Source organism: Onychomys torridus, chromosome 9, assembly GCF_903995425.1.
Source record: "Onychomys torridus chromosome 9, mOncTor1.1, whole genome shotgun sequence".
Classification (NCBI taxonomy): domain Eukaryota; kingdom Metazoa; phylum Chordata; class Mammalia; order Rodentia; family Cricetidae; genus Onychomys; species Onychomys torridus.
In genome coordinates, this window is record NC_050451.1 from 33,182,120 (window position 1) to 33,201,736 (window position 19,617).

Here is a 19,617-nt window from a genome sequence, read left to right on the forward strand (position 1 = left end):
GCTGAGAACTGAACTCACATTTAACCACTGAACCATCTTTCCAGGACCTGACTAGCCACTTCTCTTTTTAAAAACTAAATAGAGGATGTGGTGGTATATTTCCCTGAGAATGAAACAGAAAGATCAGGAGTTCAAAGCCAGCCTCAGCTATATAGTGATTCTAAGGCCAGCCTCCATTACTTAAGATATTGTCACAAAACAAAAATTTGAATAGATAATTGCCCCCATTTGGAAAACACCTAGAAATATAGAAGCCTGGCACCACTCCCCTCTATCCAGCCTCAGACTGGGCGAAAGGGACTCTGTTGAGAGATACGTGCTCATGACCATATTTTACAAGCACATCTCCTGACAGGAACTGACTTCCCCTTAATCACCTTTGACAGTGCTGTCCTCCATGGAGGAACCAAATCCCTGCTCTCTGGGCTCAGTCCTCCCCTTTACGAAGGTACTTCTTGGCTACAAAAGGAACCCCAAAGTCACCACCCAAGGTGGTTTTCTTTAACATATATCTTTGGACTTCCAATAACTTTTCAAACTTTTGTTATCCTGTATGTATGAGTATTTTGCCTGTGTGTGTGACTATGCACCATGTATGTGCCCGGTGCCCACAGAGGCCAGAAGGAATCATTTCATCTCTTAAAAACTAGTTATGGTTGGTTGGGAGCCACCATATAGGTAGTGGGGATTGAAGCTGGGTCTTCTAGAAGAGCAGCCAGTGCTCTTTACTGCAGAGCTATCTCTCCAGCCCATGGACTTCTGGTAACTTTTAATATAGCCCTGGGCTAATTTGTTTCCATTAATTGCCCCCCCCCACACACACACACTAATTTTTAATTGCTTCTAATCAGCCGTGGCTTTGCTGAGCCTGTTAGGAAAACCTTCGCTGGTCTGGGGTCCCCCATGTGGCCCAACTCTCCTAATCTGAGTGCAGAGGCTTCCAGTACTTACTCTGTACAGTCCAGGTCCTTCCCTGGTGTTTGCCCATAGGGGTCCTGTGATCCTAGACTTGTGTCACAGGACAAGTGTAGGTCAACCATCCATGTTAGTGTCCTTTCCAATGGGCCTGGTGAGGATCATGAAAGGCTGTCCTTAGGGAGCTTATCTATATATTGGGATACAAGAGGCATGATCACTCCTGAGATGATCGAGAAATAAAGTGGCAAATTGGTATGACAGAGTGCTTCCATTGCTCTGAGGAAGTGAAGCAGGCTCAGGTATGGTGTGGGCTGATGTCCCAGGAAGCGCCATTCTGAGTTTAAAATCGTCCTCTAAATGTGAAAGTCCCCTAGATGAAATCACGTGTTTGAGCATTTGGCCCCCAGCTGGGCTGTTGGGGAAAGTTGTAGAAGTATTGTGAGGAGGGGTTTAGCTGCAGGAAATGTTGGGGGGGGGTAAAGATTTTAAAATTTTTACTGAAATTGGCCTTGTGTGGGCTCCAGTGCTGCAAAGTCCAGAAGAGGTGTTGGATCCTCTGGAGCTGGAGTCAGGTGGCTGTAAGCCACCCAACGTGGTAAATGCTGTGAACGGAACTTCTCCATAAGAGTGATATGTGCTCTTAACTGCTAGACCTTCTCTCCAGCCCCCAACATTTATATTTATTATTTTGAGAAAGAGAGAGGGTGGTGTATGCACTAGCCATGGGTATGTGAGTGTTCATGGAGTCCAGAAAGGTTATGAGCCACCCAGTGTGAATCTGAGAACCAAAGGCCCTCTGCCAGTGCTCTCACCTGCTGGGCCGGCTCCTCGGCTCCCAAGGGTCTTAAGGGTTATAGCCCCATCTCTGCTTTTGGCTCCACTGAGATACAAGGAACCTCACAGGCAAGCCGCCACCACCGACTTCAGCGCTACTGCGCCCGCCCCTTCATCACAAAACCCCTCAGCTGTGAGCACAACCGGCCTCTCTTCCCTTAAGTTGCTTCTGTCACACACTTAGTTACAAGTGACGGGAGAGCTGATCCACAGAGGAAGTCGCCAAGGCCCAGAATTCTCTCTGCTGGTAGAATCCTAGCTATGCTCCCCACCTTGTGGGAACTGCAGCCTCCTTTTATTACCAGGTTCTGTCACACCCCATTCACCATCTCAGAATGGAAAGCAGAGATAATAGAACCAGCTTATCCACATAATTTTTTTAAGATCGATATATTGACCCCACTGTAATATAAAGGAGAAATCAGAGGAAAGCGAGGTCTAATGGGATAATATGTATTCTGAAACGTAAATGCTCAAAAATGATGAGGAAGTGGAGTGCCACACATCCATCTACGACCACTCCAGGGGACAGTTGTCGGTGACACAGGGCCTTCCACAGGGCTACATGCTGCAGACAGTGTGGACATCAGTGGTGTTTCTGACAGACCTAGGCAAGGTTCTGGGCCGGAGAGAGGGCAATGCTCCTACCCTCCCTCCACAACTCCCCCCACCACTGATCCAGGGGTTCCTTCTCTGGGCAATTCAGGATCTCTTTAGCAGCCATGCAAATATTCATTGTGCCGGTGTGTAAAATAGAGCTTGGTTCAGAGGCAGGTCACTGTAAACAGGTTTTTTCACTAGGCTCTTTGCCAAGCCTACACAGCCTCTGACCGTTCCACAAGCTGTCCACTACACGACTCTCTACTCCGTCACTAAAGCAAATGTGCCCCTGTAGGGTAAATGGAGAAGAACCCAGAGACATGGATGAAGACACACACACACACACACACACACACACACACACACACACACACACACACACGAAGCAGAGATGTCAAGTGATTGGTCATCTCTTGGCCATGGCCTTGAACAAAACAGGTAGAAAACAATCCCAGCCCAGGGCCGTACAGAGAATAACTACCACACAAAATCCTATCATCGTTCCCCAAGGTCTGGTCCCATGGACTGTTTCAACCAAAGGACCCATGATACAATACCCAACAGTCCAGTGCAGCTCCCATCCCAGCCTTATCTGCCTAGTAGATGCTGTCCTTAGACCGGGCTGTGGAGTGAAGATGGTCTCCTTGTTCCTATTCTGGGCTGATAGGCTTCTGTGAGAGTCTGGGTATGAGCAATAAATGACAGAGTAGGGAAGTGTGGGTGTGTGTCTGCATGCTGTAGGTGAGCATGTGTGTATATGCGCACACACACACACACACACACACACACACACACACACACACACTGCTGTTATAGCAGCTGCCACTGCTGGCTAGCCCGACACAGGCATTTAAAGATCTGATTGTAGCTTTCACACCAGAGTGGGGACTTGCCCAAGGCTAGGGGTAGGGAGCAGCTGCTAACCAGGATTGAAGAGGCTGACTCTGAGGTTTCACTTTGATTAATATCAGGTAGGGAAGCAGAAAGGGGGAGCCCTGACTCCCCTGCTGAAGCTGCTGCTGTCCCTCCCCACACCCTCACACAAGGCCTGATTCTAATGTCTTCTGATGGGACAAATTGGTGAGCGCAACTATTAGCTGGGTGACATCAAAAAGCATTAATCTCTGGTTCCCGAGCAAGACCAGCACCACATTAGTGCCATGCACCCAGTCATTATTAAGACTTTAGCCCAAGGGTGTAATAAATGTTTTATGGCATGCAAACCAAGGTAATGGAATGCAAATCCCATAATATAGCCATACATTTATTTTCTAATGGAGCAAATGATGATGTATTTTATCTGAGAGGAGCTGCCAATAGGGCCTGCTTGGGAAATGTGAAGTTTGAGACCCAAAGGATGGGTGGGTGGCCCTGTTCTGCTTATCTAGAGGCCTGGGGTGGGCAAGGGTGGGGGCCCATGGTCAAGCTTTCCCGGCACACAAACTGCTTCTAGATAATCCATCGTTCCTGTTCTCATACTCCTGACTGACTGCCTTTTGGGACATACATCGAACATTCTGAGGCTTAATTACATCCCCTTTGCAGAGTGCACCCCTCCCAAAAGCCCCCACCCCCAGCCAGAGCTGCATACCAATAAGCTACTCAACACATATTGGCTTTCCAAAAATATGGCCGCATTAAGGTGTGAGATGTTAATGGGATGGAGGGGCACAGGGCTATTTCTCCAGTGGAGTTAGGGCTTGGCATTGGTGCTGTTTTTATTAAGCAGCCAACATTGTTCACTTGCAGCCCTGAGGCTGGTGGAGAGACTGGACTGACTACCCCAGGCTGTGACTGCCCTGGAAAGGGTAACTGAATGCCCCAGGGCTTCCTGACTGTTCATTTTGGGATGATTTGAGTTATCCAGAAAATCTAAGCTCCCTGCAGTGGCCACAGGACCTCTCATTCCCCAGGGATGTCCTTCCTTTAATCTAGGCACATAGCCTCTAGCTAGGAGTGAGGCTAGCAACCCCTTGGAACTAACCTGGATGCTCAGAGACATGTTTTACAGGTAGGTGAATGGGGGCATAGAAGAGAGCAAACCCAAGCTACCCCTGTGTTCCAATTAGAGGAAAAGAAATTAGAAATTAGGGGCTGAAAAACTGTTCAGTCAGTAAAGTGTTTGCTTTGAAAGCATGAGGACCCAAGTTCGAACCCAAGAGCTCATGTACAAAGCTAGGCACAAAGGTATTTATCTGTAGTCTCAGCACTGGGGGTCGGGAGGAGGTGGAGACAGAGGGATGGCTGGGACTTGTTGGCCAGGCTTCTCAGAAAGCTTCGGGTTCAGTGAGAGACCCCGTCTCAAAATAATAACAGTAATAATAATAGTAATAGTAATAATAATGTGGAAAGTGATTGAGGAAGACACCTAACATCAATCTCTAGCTGCCACACACACCCCTTCCCTGCCCCCCCCAACACACACCTACGCACACACACACACACACACACACAAAGAAGTGAACAAGGTAAATGGCCTATAGTTTGCCCTAGTGGGTTATCCAATGGGTACAAGTTTCTTTGCAGAATTTGTAGAAAATGCATTTGCTGAGGAAGAGGAAGGAGATGAAAATGTCAGTAGAGGAATCTTGATGGAGAGGTTGCTGTGGGCTGGGTGCGGAAGACCCCTTTAAAACTAAAGACACAGGATTTGGTTCTTCCCTAAGAGAGCCTGTAGTGAGCACTCAGTTCACACTGTCATTTGTTTTAACATCCTGACCACAGTGGCTCTCAGTTCTGAGGGCTGGACTGGAGTTGGCTGACAGTAGCTCTGCTCTGACAGACCCGCTTTTCTGACAACAGTGACACACTTCCTCCAACAAGGCCACACCTCCTAACAGAGCCACTCCCTATGGGCCACGTTCATTCAAACCAACACATAGGGGTGACACACAAAGACCCAGCTCTGTTTGCCTGAGGTCAGAGCATACTCTCATTAGTACCAACGTCTCATGCCCTCCTGTCAACTAGATCTGGAGAGGCAGGCAGTGTATGGAGAGCTCTGGAGGCAGAGGGGCTCAGTTACAGTCCAGTCTCTAACGCCTAGGTAAGTACCACTCGGAGACATTTTCCTCAGTAGGAATCATTAAATACTTCCTGGTAGGACTACTGGAAGAGTGAATGCCAACAGTAAGGCTCTCAGCACAGGGCTTGGCATAAATTGTCAATGAACTAGTTACCATGTAGAGCATGCCGAGTAAGCAGTACCCCTCATGGCCTCTGCCTCAGCTCCTGCCTTCAGGTTTCTGTCCTGTTTGAGTTCCTGTCCCGACCGCCTTTGATGATGAACTGTGATGTGGAAGTGCAGACAGTGTAAAGTGGAACTTCCTTCCCTAGGCTGCTTTGACCACGGTGTTTCATCATAGCAAACCCTAACTAGGACAGGCCCTATAACATCTATCCTCGAGTCTCCCTGATTTGTGGGCATCCTGTGTAAGCCTTGCTAAGACTCTTTTTGCTCATCTTTGTTCCCCAACCTCCTGAAAAGGCTCATGTTTGAGCTGTACTCAGGAAGAAATTGCTGACGTTATAAAAGAATGAATGAGAACCTGTGCTGGGGCTGCCCCCCAAATTTTTATTAACTGTGAGGTTAAAAGCTATCAAGGGTCATGGGCACCTCAAAGGGGCACAGGGAGTGAGTCCATTAACACCTGCCTTTTTATTTCCAAATCGAACTGTTTTGGAACAGTTCGTGAGGTTTGGAGTGACGTAACCACTCGGCAGGGCTGGGCCGGGATTTACGAGGCAGGGGTTGTGGAGCGAGCGGGGTCTGAGCAGGCAGCTGGTGAGAGGCACTTACCCTAACTGCCCTCTCTTGGACAACTCCTGAAAATATTGCTCGTAAGACATGAAGGCAACTTGGCAGTCAAACCATCCCCCTTTGCCCAGGGTGGATCTGACTGAGTCACTTTTTCCTGGGCCAGTAGAGAAAGGTGCCGGGTTCAGGCGCCGCTTGGTGCTGAGAGAGGAAAGGAATATTAGAGCGTTGAGGGCCTGGACAGGTCATTGGCTCTGCCTTAGGTCCAGGGAACAGGGACATGGCCCATCGGAACTCGCTCGGGTGAATTTGCACTGCATGGGGTGTGGCTTTAGCCAGCATGGAGTCCATCTGTGTGTTATCTCCTATCTAACACAAGAGGGTCTAACCTCTACCAGAAGTTCCTGGAAATGTGGCTGCAGCAGCGGGGACTCACCAACTACTATAGGGCATGAGGGGAGGGGAGGAGAGAAGGAGGTAGGCAGCCTTCCCCTCCGGGCCTTCCCACCAGCACTTGGGTCTGAATGATGAATTTTCAACTGGGTCATTAAATGCTGATTAAAGTACCGGAGGAAAGAACAGGAAGGGGGAAAAAACAACATCAAATGCTGTTCATACATACACACCCCACTCCAGGCCCCCCCTTCCCTGTTCTTGAGCTTCCTCGAAGTTCGTTCCAAGCCCCCATTGGAAATGCTATAAAAGGCCAGGTTAATTAAGTCCTGTATATTACCAGCACAAACACTTCCAACTTTATTCTGGCGGCTCCATGAGTGAGAAGGACGGGGCCAGGCAAGGTCCAGGCAGCTCGGGGTAATAAAACAGAAGACTCAATTACCTTGTACATTTGCAGTTTTTATAAAAATCATTTAAAGCCCTTCCAATGAAAACCACAGCAGAGAAGGCTCGGGATCCTGCAACCCAGAGGGAGCCCCAGGACCTAGGGATTGGAGCATGGCCACAGACCTCAAAACCATCCTTGCCATCTCCCTTCTGTCCCGGGAAGGGAGCCTTTTAAGAAGAGGTCTCTGGGGGAAGGAGAATGAGGAAGAGAGGGAAAATTACTCTCCATCTAAGCGCTGAGCACCCATGGGAAAGCACCCACGGGGCCTGGAGCACCACACTAGTGCTTTCCACAGCTCACTCAGACAAGCATTGTCCCCATTTGCAGGTAACAAGACTGAGCAGACAAAATGAATCTTTAGCTCTTAAGCAAAGGCGATAAGTCCCCCAGGTCTGTGTGGTTCCTGTCTGATTCGGGCTCCTCGATTGAGGCTACCAGCCCATGTGCCCATCATGCCCCAGCAGGGAGAGCAGGCTCCAGAGAGCACGCACCTAGAACTCAAATCACCACTTCCTAGCTGGATGCCTTTAGGCAAATGGCTTGACCTCTCTGAACCTTGGAGAAGTTACTTCCTTCATCTGCTCACACAGCATCCTTAAGAGGCTTAAATAAGACAGTTGTGTAAAATGCTCAGTGTAGAGGACAGTCTGTTGTGGTGTGAATGAGCATGGCCCCCACATGCTCCTATGTTTGCATGCTTAGTCCTCGGTTGGTGGAACTGTTTGGGAAGGATTAGGAGGGCTGTGTTACTGGGGGTGGGCTTTTTGAGGTTGCAGAAGACTCATGCTATTCCCACTATGTTCTCTGCGTGTGGATTAAGATGTGAGCTCTCGGCCGTTTCTGCCTCTGCTCTGCCATCAGAGACTCTAACCCTCTGGGTCTATAAGCCCAATTACACACTTTCTTTTATAAATTGTCCTGGTCATGGGATTTTGTCACAGCAATTGAAATGTGACTAAGACACTGTTCAATGTGCATACTCCTTAGGAAATGGAAATACAAAGGGTTGGGATAATGGGTCAGTCAGTAAAGTGTTTCACATGCAATCATAAGACCCTGAGTTCAGATCTTGAAGCACAAAGAAAGGTAGGGTAGGTGGTACATGCCTGTAACCCCAACTCTAGAGAAGGGCCAGAGACAAGACCCCTGGGGCTAGCCAACCTGGCTGAATTGGTGAATTCCAGAATTAGTGAGAGACTTTTTCTCCAAAAAAATAAATAAAAAAAATAAATAATAATAATAATAATAATAATAATAATAATAATAATGTAGAGAAGCAATTAAGGAAGACACTTGAAGTTGACATCTGGTTTCCATGTGCATCCTCAAATGTGTGTACATGCACTCATAGCCATACTCATGTGCATACACACACACACACACACACACACACACACACACACACACACAATGAGAACAGAAAATCTCAATTCAACAGAATACCCCAGAGAAGCTTTGTAGCTCCCTTCCCTGTGAGAGGAGCATGAGATAACTGTCCCAGCACAGTGGCAGACGGGAAGCAGAGACAACTGTCCCAGCATGGCGGCTGGCAGGCAGGAAGCAGAGCACTTGAGCCAGAATCAGAAGTGAGTATCATCTTCCAGACCCATAGCACAGCTAGCTAGGACATGGCCCCTAAAGGTTCCACAGCCTCCCAAAACAGTCCCAGCAGCTGGAGACCAAGTACTCAAGCTCCTGAGCCTGGGGGTGGGGGGCTGCTCTTTCCAACTGCAGCAATGCTGGGACATCCCAGACACCTCTCAGGTTGCCTTGTTGAAAATCTCCCTCTGAGAAAGGATACTGAGGCACAACACTGTTTTCTAAAAACAGCCCTAGTAACATTTCCAGCCCCCCACCCCCACTTTCCTAGAACCTTGGCATTTGCCTGTCAAAAAGCAAGGTCTATGTATGCCTCCCCTGGACATCAGACAGCGTTTTATAGCTTTCTCACAAGTGAAGTGTATCTTGCCAAGTCACACAAGGCAATCCAGCCTTCTCCTGAGAAGCAGGCTGCCATATTGTAAGGAAGACAAAGCTACAGGGGAGACACATTCAGATATTCTAGTCCAAAGTTCCAGCCAATGGTCACGTGATACCAGCCATATAACTGAATAAGCCTCAGATGACACCAGCCCTGAGTAGCTAGCTATATCACATCCTGGGAGCCTTGGAGCTTCTGTCCACACAGAACCTAGGTAAAGCAGGCTGCAATGCCCATATCTGGACTCCTGACCCACAGAGCTCATAGGCACTGGGAACAGCAGAAGATACAAGTCTCTGCCAGGCTGTGTGTGAGCGTCAAGGTCCCTGAAGACTTAAGACAGGAGTGGAATCTTCAGCCAGCCCTGGGACCTGAGGCTCAAGGGGAGATGGGTTGGTGCCCATGTGGGCACAGAAGGGTTAAAAAGGAGGAGGCAAAATAGGCAAAAGAGGGTGCGTGGCAGTACTAGAACAAGCTGGCTGTGTGCGTGGATAATTAGTACAGAGCATCAGTAAACAATGCCTTTCCCTCATTAAGGACAAATCTGGGTGTATAATGTGCCTATTTTCTCTGTCATTAACTTATAAATAGCCACCACTTTATGCCATTTAACCAGCAGTTTCTGGAGTTGGGGGTTTAGCTCAGTGGTAGAGCGCTTGCCTAGCAAGCACAAGGCCCTGGGTTCGGTCCTCAGCTCTGGAAAAAATAAATAAATAAATAACCGGCAGTTTTGACTTGTCCCTCAGCTCAGAGTCAGGCATGTCTTCTCTCACACCCTCAGCCCATAGCTCCCTAGGAGTAGACTATGTAGGGTACTCCTCTGAACCTTCCAGAATAGGGTGTAGAAGGCTTCGAGAGGGCATGTGGGGCCAGGTCCTCAATGTCCCTCTGTCCCTCAGGCTGAGCAAAACACACACTACCACCACCATTGCCGCTGCCGCCGCCGCCGCCACCACCACCACCACCACCACCAGACTCCTCTCCACTACCTCTGAGGACACCTTCAACTCTCTTTTTCTAAACTACCTTCCCTGAGCCTTTGAGCTGCAGAGGACCCTGCCTCTTTCTATAAAGTCTTTAATAATGGGCATCCATCAAGATGTGCAGCAAAAAGCTGAGACCTGAGGTTTCCCATTGGCCTTCATGGAGCTCATAGTCTAGTAGAGAGACCAATGTACATAAAATATAAGCAAGTGAGGGTCACAACAAAGGAAATCCTCACTGAGCTAAGCAAAAGTCCTCGCTACAAGGTGGAAAGCATTCCAAGATGTGAGTGTGTCCAGAAACTTCTTTTGGAATTAATACTGAGTCTCCCTTCTCAGGCTAAACACTTCAGAGGACATTGGCCATGTATCTCCACAAGACTAAGTAACCCCCTAAGCTAAAATGGAAGACTCCCAGGTTTAGGTACTCTTGCTCCTATCAGACCATAAAGTCCCACTTCATCTCCCTGCCTGTTGCTAGGTAACACCCTAGGACCCTGGAAAAAGATGGAGTCTAGCCCCTGCAGCAGCCTCCTCTTCTCTCTTGGGATCCAAAACATTTACCAGCCCTCTTCCAAGACTTGGGAGGGACGGTGCTTGTGCCAAAGGAGAAAATGACACCATGTTTGCTCTCGGGCACACCTCCAGAGGACACTAATACACTCAGTGATAGTAAGACAGGGGACAGAGGACAGAGATCAATACTTACACCATGCTCACTTTGTGGTCCCAGGAGCACTGCACATTTCCTGTTGTGTGAGCCCTCCCAAGAGCTCACAGTCAAGAGGTGCATAATGGTTTCCCAAGTCCATAGATGAAGAGTGAGCAGCCCAGAAAGGCAAAGCAATTTACTCAAGGCCACACAGCCAGATGATGGGACTAGAAACCATCCATACCTAAAGCCAGGCTCTTTCGACCACAGTGCATCATCATCGTTAGTGATGTAAAGTGTCCATAAGGGCAGTGGTAAACAGAAAAACCGGGAGAATGGAGACACCAGTCCCTGTGGGAGATGCTGAGCCACAAATGCAGGAAAGATGTGGGAAGGCCAAAGACAGCCCGAGGCACTTCTCATGGTAAGGAATGGGGAGCCCCACTTCTGAACCTCTGTGTCTTTGTGAATGGGGACTCCTCAAGCCTGGTGAAGAACCATGCTCATAAAGTCAGTGGTTCCTAAAAATTACATCTCTAGGGCTGGAGAGATGGCTCAGAGTTTAAGAACACAGGCTGTTCTTCCAGAGGTCCCGAGTTCAATTCCCAGCACCCACATGGTGGCTCACAACCATCTGTAATGAGATCTGGCTCCCTCTTCTGGCCTGCAGGGATACATGCAAACAGAACACTGTATACATAATAAATAAATAATCTTAAAAAAATACATCTCTAGATATCACCTCAACTACAGACTGACTTCTAGAAGATGCTAGTATGTTCCTCGGTTGGGATGTTCTCATTGTCATGAACATTAGCTTGTCGGTAACTCTAGAGTTGGAAACAACCTCACTATTCACACATTAGAGAATGGATAAACGAAAGAAGTCTGGTTCTTATGAAGAATACTGTTGAGCAGCTGATGAGAATGGAGGAGATCGATACCAACTTGTTATGGCTAAATCCTCAGCACATATGCTGAGTGAAAAAAGTCAACTTGGAATCAGAGGTAGCTAGCATTGTATCATTTATGGGAAAGGAGATCCTGCTAAACACTGTACTTGAGCAGCTCCACTGTATATACAAGGCCTCTAAGACGCATATCACACTAACCACAGTGGCTACCTCTGGCCAGGGAAGAACATAACAGAGGGGACCATTGCTTTTGCAGGGTGAGCACCTGTCCAGGTCCCCCCAGGAGGCCCCTATCATCCCTCTTGCTGGTGTAACTAACGGGTCTGCCTTTCACTCTCAAGTCTCTTGCTGCCGTGATAAATTGAACTATGCCCTACTTACCTGTGGTGATTAAATTGTCGCAATAAGAATGTATTCATAGGGGCTGGAGCCACAGCTCAGTGGGTAAGAATGCTTGCTGCACAGATTGACCACCCAAGTTGGGATCCCAATGCCCATGTTAAAAACAAAGAGCCAGGCATGGCATGTGTGTACTTATAGCTCCAGTGATGTAGGGGGCCAGAGGACCGCTGGGACTTGACTGCCAGCCTACCTCCAGCTTCAATGAGAGAGTGACAGAGTAGGACACCTGATATCCTCTAGCCTCATGTATGCACAGTGCATACACACACACACACACACACACACACACACACACACACACACACACATCACACATCCATCACATTCTCATGCAATAAATAAATTTTTAAAGAATGTAATAATTCATCATTTGTGTCATTTCTACTAGTGCACAAGGTGGAAGGTAAAGCCCCCTCCCAGCCTCCAAGCTCCAGTCTCACTCCTCAGAGGTGTAAATGGGTACAATGGCCTTGCAACCTGCCTGAAACCACAAGCCCCTCTATAACCATGTAGCCTCTAAGCACAGAGAGAGAAAGAAACACAGCAAGGCTGTGGTAACACAGATACTGTTCCCAACTCTCTTTTCTCCCTTATTTTATCTCTGTCACAGTCATCAGGAGAACCTGGCTGGTGCAGCTCCTCAGGTCCTGCCAACAGGATGCTTGCTGATGCCATGATTTCACAGTGGGGCCCACAGATGCAGAGCTCTGAAGAGCGCTCTGGTCATTCTTATAACACCAGCCATGAGCTCAAGCTAATCCTGGTTCTTGGGAAAACAGTTCGTCCATTTAGTCAGTCAGCAAGTATGGGCTGTGGCTCTGGGTTTGGCCCCAACTAATCTAGGAATTCAGATGAGAACACACACAGGCATAGTCCTCTAGGGTCCATCTTCCCCTCTTCTCCCAGAGGGACCGGTGTAGCTGGCAGTTAGTCAGAGTGATCAGGAAACCCATGTTCAAGTCAGAGCTAAGCCTAGCTAGCCTCTCTCTGACTATGTAATCTTGGGAAAAAAGCTCAGCCACTCTCTGCCTTAGTTACCCTTGTCTATAAAATGGGCACAAGAAGCCCTATATCACACAACAGACTCTTACCAAGTTATAGCTAGTATTAATAATACAAATCAATTACAAATTAAAAATGATTGGTAACACAACTCCTGTGTTGTTTCTGTCAAGAATGCTTAAGACAAAACTACTCATGGAGCAACAACCAAACACAGAGACTTTCAGGGGTAAATTGAACATGGTGGTGGCGCACGCCTTTAATCCCGAACTCGGAGGCAGAGGCAGGTGGATTTCTGTGAGTTCAAGGCCACCCTAATCAAGATAGCCAGTTCCAGGCTAGCCAGGGCAGTACAGTGAGACCCTAACACAGACAAAACAAAACAAAAAACAGCCAGGGGGAGGGCTCAAGGCCCCACCCACAGCTAGGGAGCTATTGGCAGTTGATGGCTCCCGGGGAAAATCTGTTTTCTTCAGAGTGGTAGGTTACCTGTGCTCCAGTGTATATGTCCATACACCTGTGTGCACTCAGGCAGCCTAACTGGACTCAAGGAGTTAGTTTTAAAAATGATAAGAACAAGATCTAAAGTTGGGAAGGGGTGTGGTGGTGGCAGAGGAGTTGGAGGGAGGAATGGGGTGGTAGACATAATAAAAATATATTGTATACACTATAGAACTCTCAAAGAGCCGGGCGGTGGTGCACAAGCCTTTAATCCCAGCACTCTGGAGGTAGAGGCTGGGGGATCTCGGTGAATCTGAGGCCAGCCTGGTCTACAGAGTAACTTGGTTCCAGGACAGGCTCCAAAGCTACACAGAGAAACCCTGTCTCAAAAATAAAAAATAGAAAATAAACAACTCTCAAAGAATAAATAAAACATATTCTATGTTTAAAACAAACAAAAGTAGTGCTGGCCTTTGAGCTCAGCACTCAGGAGGCAGTGGCAAGAGGATCTCTGTGCATTTCAGACCAGCTTCATCTATAGTAAGTTTCAAAAACCAACAACATACAATAATCTGGAAAATCAGCCTGTGTCTTTTTAAAATGTCAATATCATGAAATAATAAAATGTTGGAAACAATTAGATTTAAACAGTGGAAAGAGATACACAACTAAAGGCAAGAAATGTCCTAATTCTGGATTATAGATTTTTTTCCCTTCTGACAGAGGGTCTCACTGTGTAGCCCTGGCTGATCTGGAACTATATAGACCATGCTGTCCTTGAACTCACAGAGCTCCACTTGCCTCTGCCTACTGAGTGCCAGGATTAAAGAAAGGCATGTGCCACCACACCTGGCTTTATTATACATTTTTTCCAACATAATATTTTTATTGATTATTTGGGAATAATCATCATGCACCCCAATCATACTCATGTCCCAGTCTTCCCAGGGATCTGCCTCCCCCATCCCTGTGACCTTCCCCAAAGACAAGAAGAAAAATAAAAGTCCAATTTGTGTTGCCCATACACTCACTGGAGCATGGTCAAACTCCCAGTGGCCAACCCCTTAAAGAAAACTGAGTCACTCACGCCAGAAGCCCTCAGCTGTGGAGAGCTACACTTCAACATCCTTATCCCAATTTTTAAGAGTTCTCTTCGATGGCTTTCTGTCTTGGCTGTTACTTTGGGGTGGGGGTGGGGGTGGGGGTTGTCACAGAAGCCTTCTATGTCCCTCTTGCTCAACTGAGTCTGCAGTCATGGCACCATTACAAAAGTAGCTTCCTGGGGGCTGGAGAGATGACTCAGAGGTTAAGAGCACCGACTGCTCTGCTCTTCCAGAGGTCCTGCCTGAGTTCAATTCCCAGCAACCACGTGGTGGTTCACAACCATCTGTAATGAGATCTGGCGCCCTCTTCTGTATACATAATAAATAAATACATCTTTAAAAAAAAAAAGTAGCTTCCTTGCCCTTTATAGTCACTGGATGTAGGAATTATGGACTTCCACATGGTTTCTGATGATAGCACTGACCACAGATATCCCTGTGGTCTCCAGCCTTGGCACATGCCACGGACCTCAGCATGGTGTCCTGTGGCAGTACAGACCACAGACATCAACACAGCCCTCTGCTGCAGCATTTGGCCACCAACACCATCATAGCCCTTAGCGGTAGCACAGGCCAAGAACATCAACATGACCTACAGGGCAACAGGGGTCATGGACACCAATATGGACCCCAGCAGCTGCATAGCACTTGGACATCAACATGGTTTCAGGTGGCAACACAGACCATGGACATCCTCATGGCCTTCAGTGGTAACATGGGGCTCAGATATCAATGTGGACCCAGCTGCAGCAGGACCATGGACCCAGATAAGGCCCTCAGTGGCAGCATGGACCACAAGCATCTACATGGCCTCAGGTGGCAGCAGGACCCAAGGACATATGTATTATAGATTTTTTTTTTTTTCGAGACAGAGTTTCTCTGTGTAACAGCCCTGGCTGTCCTGGAACTCGCTTTGTAAATCAGACTGGCCTCAAACTCACAGAGATCCACCTGCCTCTGCCTCCCAGGTTTTTAAAACATAGACATTACTGTCAGAAAGGTAGAAAGGCTACAGAGAGGAAGACGGGGTGGGTGAGCATGGTGGTACATGCCTGTGACATTGGCACTCAGAAGGTAGGAAGATTTCTGAGAAAGAAAAGAACAGAAAAAGGGCTCAATGGAAACAGTATTTGCTGCCAAGCCTGATGACCTAAGTTCAGTCCTCAGAATCCATGTGGTGGGAGGAGAGAACTGGCTCCCTCCACATTATCCTACAACCTCTACATGTACGCTGGGGCATGTACCTGTGTGCACACACATATACACATGAGAAAATATATATATATTATTTTTAATATTTATATAATAAATATTTTAAAAGAAGAGAGAGGTGTATGGGTGAATATGGAGCAAAGTTAACTGTATTCTAACATTAATAAGGAAGCCTAGAGAATTCCTATTCTATTCTTCCAACTTTATAGATTTAGGATTTTTAAAATAAAAATTAACTAAACAGCTGTCCCCTCTTATAACAGGACAGACCCTAACAGAGCCAGTTGGTTTTTGTTTGTTTGTTTGTTTGTTCGTATTTTCCCCCAGGGGTCAGTTTGCTAAGAGCTCTGTCCCATGATACCCCACCATCCTATGTTGACTCATGTCTGGCTTCAATCAGACCCTCAGGAAGTATGCCAAGTCTGGTGGCCAGTCAGCATCCTACTCGGCCACAGGCAGGAACTCTTCTTGCTATTTTCAGTCAAACAGACCCCTGACACTTGGACCACAGTTGCTGACCAGATGTCACGAGCCAATCATAAAATGACCCCAGTAAGGATCTATACCCAATCACTTCAAAGTACACTTACCCACAGCTGGAATTCCCCTAATCCTGCTTAAATGGAGACTTCGAACTTCTCTCAGGGTTGCCATTTGCCACTGTGTCAGATGGTTGACCCCTGCATGCTAGAATTTTTTATTATTAAATGCTCTTGCTGATTGCATATATGTGACTAGTTGTCTTTTATGGGACTTCTTGTGGACCCTAACATTAACAAAGGATAACTCTAAGTGATTTTTTGCTTTAATTGACACACAGGACAGTGGTAGATTTGAGAGGAAATAAAAGACAGATGGGAGTTCGTTGGAGGCCTCCAAGCTGCCAGGAAGGTCCCATTGCCTGAACAGAACATGTTCACTTAGGGATGGCATTTGAGCTGGACATGGATGATTTCTCCTCTTCTGTTTGTATGTTTGGTGTTGATGGATGAGTGGATGACTTCTTTAGGGCTATCATGGTAAAGCACCATCTACTGCATCCTACTGTTGTGCAGCAACTTCCTCCATCCAAATGTTCCATCCTGCATGGAAGCTCCTTAAGCAGGAAGGTAAACAACTCAAAATAGATTTAGGAAGTCCCTGAAACTGACCAAATTTTCCAGGCCTCTCCCTCCCAAGATGTAAACAAGCCAAGATTCAAAGACTCTGAGACCAGAGCAACTGCCAGGGAGAAGCAGAAGCCAGCCAAGCTTCCTGGAAGAGGTTTAGACCAAGCAAACCCCCTGGAAAAGACACTCCAACCTGTTGAGATGCCTACAGGCTATGCAGTGTGCTCCAGGTTCCCAGCTTTGTGAGCTGTCACCCATGTTGGGGTGGGCCTTGGTAATGCAGCTGTCTTTGAGTCATTTCAGCTCCTGCGAGTAACCCTTCACCCATATTCCCCGTGCTTGTGATCTGGTTGGCCTCACTGGATGGAGACATGAACATCACATCTCTATGATTTATGGATTAATTGCCAAAGTCGTCTCTCACCTCACTTAATAGTATGAAAGCAAAGGCTTTCTCCCTGCCTGGTCCTGTTTTACACAGAAGACAACTCTGAGGCAAGCAATAGGTTTGTGGAGGTTCTGCTTCTGGTTTTGTTCGTTGTTTGTTTGTTTGTTTATCCATTTCAGAGATAGGGAAATAAATGCCAGAGAGATCAATAAATTTTCCCTAGCAGAGCTAGCTACATAATTTCAAGGCTCAGTGTAAAATGAAAATGTGAAGGCCTTGTTCAAAATGTATTCAGATATTCAAGATGGACTGTTAGGGGAAATGAATGAGAATGGGCCAGAGAAAGGCAGGCAAGAGGGGGCAGTTGGGAGGGGAGGACTAGTCAGAATTCATGCGTGGATGTTTCACAGTGAAATCTGCTGACTCATGTTATTAATATAAATATAAACATAATATAACATGATTGCATTTTTTAAGACTTTAATATACTAAGCCTGGAGCCTGTTCTGGGAGAGAACCCTGAGAGACTGCACAAGGCTGCACAGCCATGAGCCAGGTCAGTGCCCAGCACACACAGTAAACAGACAAGCAAAGGAACTGGAACCCAGGAGCTTGACTTCAGTCATTTATCTTAGTCACCATGTCATGGTGCCCGTCTGCCTCTCAGTCTCTCCTAGAGAGATTCAGCAGTCAACCTGACACAGCCCAGAGTTAGCTGATGGAGTCTCCACTGGGGGATTGCCTCAATCAGATTGGCCTGCAGGTCTGTCTGTGGAGCACATTTCTTGATTGCAAATGGATGGAGGAGGAGCCAGCTCACTGTGAGCGATGCTGTCCCTGGACGGGTGGCCCTGGGCTGTATAGAAAGGTAGCTGAACTCAAGTCTGAAACAAGCCAGAAAGCAGCCTTCCTCCATGGCGTCTGTTTCAGTACCTGCCCTGACTTCCCTTTGTGAGGGACTGTAACTTGGGAGCTGAAATAAAGCTCCTCCTCCCCAGGTTGCTTTTGGCCAGGGTGTTTGTTCCTGCAGCAGAAAGAGAACTAGAGCACCCCACCTTCTCCAAACTGCCCAAGAGCCAGCAAAGCTGACACACCAAGATCAGGGCCCCAAAGGCCAGAGACAGGCAGAACTTTACCTGCTGACTCACACAAAGGGCCACTGTTGAAAACCAGCTCTGTGCACTGGACGCTGCCATAGCCACAGCTTTAAGGATCCCGCGCTGGCCTAGATGACCGAAGAGATACTGCACTGCTGCTCTTCCCAGAACCTCACTGCAAATCCACTGAGCCAGGAGTTTCTATGACACCAGCTACTGAGCTGCCGCCAGCATCCCTCAAAAATCTTCCAAGTGTGCTATTAACTTGGTTCACCTATTCCAATCCCCTAACCTCTTGATGGTGAGCTGGCCTCTCAGGTTCTTCATATCCTTTCCTGTCCAAGGGCCTTAGAAGGGATCAACTCGGGTTAACAGAAAATCTCCAGTGACCTTAACCTCCAAAGATGAACGTGAGCCCTGTCCTCCAGAGATGGTGCTTGGCCCTTATTATGTCCATTTCCATGACCCTCTCTTCACATCAAAACCTTCTTAGGACATTCCCTGTTGTAGGCTTGTTCTGCCTTCCTACGTGCTCTGTTTCACTGAGGTTAACCCCTGATGATGTGCCGATGTCACAGCCAGACAATTTCTTAATGACATAGATGGGTAAAAGTGTTGGGCAATGGTACTTCTCAAAATGAGGAGATGGGCCAGGCAGTGGTGACACACACCTTTAATCTCAGCACTTGGGAGGCAGAGGCAGGTGGATCTCTGTGAGTTCAAGGCCAGCCTGGGCTACCAAGTGAGTTCCAGGAAAGGCACAAAGCTACACAGAGAAACCCTGTCTTGAAAAAAAAAAATGAGGAGATGGGGGCTGGAGGGATGGCTGAGCAGGTGATGCTTTCTACTCTTATAGAGACCAGAGTTTGGTTCTCAACACCCATCTCAGGCAGCTCACAAACACCTGTGATTCCAGCTCCAGGAGATCCTCCACGGCCAGCTGTACTCATATGCACATACCCACACAGAGACACATATATACAGACACATACACACACACACACACACACACACACACACAGACACACATATATACACATACACACACACAGAGACACACATATATACACACACAGAGAGACACACACACACACACAGAGAGAGACATACACACACACACATATAAAGACACACACAGAGAGACACACATACACACACACACAGAGACACATATATACACATACACACACACAGAGAGAGACACACATATATACACACACAGAGAGACACATATACAACACACACACACACAGAAACACATATATACAGACACACACACACAGAGAGACACAAACACAGAGAGGGGGGAAGAGAGAGAGAGACAGAGAGAGAGAGAGAGAGAGAATTAAGAACAAAATTTTTAATGGTTAAGAAATTGAA